The following is a 2,274-nucleotide window of genomic DNA, read 5'->3' as shown; positions in this document are numbered from 1 at the left end:
GTCGCCACAGCAGGTGGATTGAAGCTGGAATCTGAGCACGTGATTTCCGGAAGGTATGACTCGCGGGAGAGTAGGAACAGTCCACCTACGCCACCTGCGGTACGAGCGCTTCAAATGAATGAAATAGGTCTCCAACACACCTCAAAGGTAACAAGAAGCGTAAGGAAGTAAACTGTCATTAAGCAATTTGGATGAAATAAAGTAGATGTGATAATTGCATACAATTGGATAAAATAAAAATAGTTAGTCAGTGGTCCCTGTAGTCCACTGGGCCATTGTAAACATATGAGCATTGCAATCTTCATTTGTAAAAATTGGGACATAATTGGGAAAAACAGCCAAAGAAAGCCATTGTGTTAATTAAAAATAGCTTCCTTCTATAATTCCGTTAGCTTTATGTTTCACTTTTAATAAATCTATGAATTATATATATATATATATATATATATATATATATATATATATATATATATATATATATATATATATATATATATATATATAGACTGTACACTGGAATTCTAATTTCAAGCAGCTCTAAAAAGTTTTCAATACCGAAACATCATAGAAACCTAATAATAAAAAGAAATCCAGTGTATTTCATGGTAGCTGACTAAGCTTTCAAGAATGTTTATTTTTGATGACAGAACCATTTCCTCGGTGTAAGTTATTCGTAGACATATAGTCTTTCTGATATACTCTTAAGCATATTTGCCTCTGTGAAATGTTTTATCTGTTTTTAAAAATGTAATTTAATTTGCTGACAGGCTTTAATACATAAAATAAGATTAAAAACAGTTTGAGGACTGAAGTACTGAAACAAATATGTCGATAACAGACAAAGTACGTAGTTCAGTTGTGAAAATCCGATCTAATTTACTACAATGTTTGCAACGCAGAAAACTTTTAAAAATCAAAGCAGTTCATTCTGAATGATACAAGTTACGTATTTTTTAAAAGTATCAAGGTGTTCGGTATCGGCGACTTTTGAAAAAAAAAAATCAAATCAAGATTGAAGAAAACGTTAACGTTCGCTTATTATTAGATGTTTACGTGTGTTATCAATTGTTGATTATGTGTAGTGACTTTTTTTGGTGCTGACATGAAAATAGAGTACAGAAAATTCGGAAGATATTTAATTTATAAAAATGCACTCAAATTCGTTTTCATCATTTTAAGACGAAAATATCAAAGTTCAAATGTCAGGAAATAAAACAGCATATTAGAGAAAAAATGTACAAACTATATATTTTATTTTCAGTGTTGTTTTTGCCTAGAGTATTAAACGCTTCTCGTAATTTCAAGTGTTGGGGACACCAACATCTTAACGGAAATAGAAAACCCATAATACATATTCATGAGGGAATACTGTTTTAAATCACTACTGTAGATAGAATGATCCATCTAAACACGACCTTACCAATAATTACGATGCGATACTAGAAATATCCAGCAGACGATATTGTTGCTCAATATTTTTGTCCGGTAAGAAATAATTATCACAAATATCAAAACGAAATTTGTCATAAAAAAAACACACACCTGGAAAATTGTGGTCACTTATGCAGAATTCACGGCAACTGGGACCTCGGAATTCCTCAGGTCAGGGCTTTCACGCAGTTTTATCTGTTTTTGAAGAAATAAGGAGGGTAGCGCATAAGATAGCACTTGGCTCCCCTGAAACTGGCGTTCAGTTAGCTATTTTACCTTTCAAAGGTACACCGAAAAAGAGAGCTGAATTGCATCATCTGAATAGTTTGAGAAGTGAAAACGATATGATATCCAACGTTCATATTGCCGAAAGTGGCCTGTAAGCGGAGATTTGACCAAAAAGCCTACGTATAATGGCTTAATCTCCCACTTATATAAGCATCTCCTTATATTTAGGTATTTCAAAGCATATCATACACAAATGCTAACTTGAGAATCTGGTTTACATTTACAGCAATTAGCTGCCCTTATCCAAAGTGACTTACAGTTATAACTGAGTACAACTTGAGCGTTAAGGACCTTGCTCAGGGGTCCAACAGTAGTAACTTGGCAGTGGTGGGGCTTAAACTGGCAACTTTCCGATTACAAGTCAAGTACCTTAACCACTGAGCTACCACTGCCCTGTTTTAAAAGCGTAAAGAGCGCTATTGAGTACATATTGTTCACTTTGTACTACAACCACCCTGATGAAGTGCTCTCTCAGACCTTTCAACTCTGAGAAGTCAGAACTCTTGGAAAAACTACGACTGAGTATGAGTTATGAGTTACACGCAGTGTTTAAGG

This window comes from Electrophorus electricus, chromosome 17, assembly GCF_013358815.1.
Source record: "Electrophorus electricus isolate fEleEle1 chromosome 17, fEleEle1.pri, whole genome shotgun sequence".
Lineage (NCBI taxonomy): Eukaryota > Metazoa > Chordata > Actinopteri > Gymnotiformes > Gymnotidae > Electrophorus > Electrophorus electricus.
The sequence above is the reverse complement of the archived record's forward strand: the minus strand, read 5'-3'. Positions refer to the sequence as shown.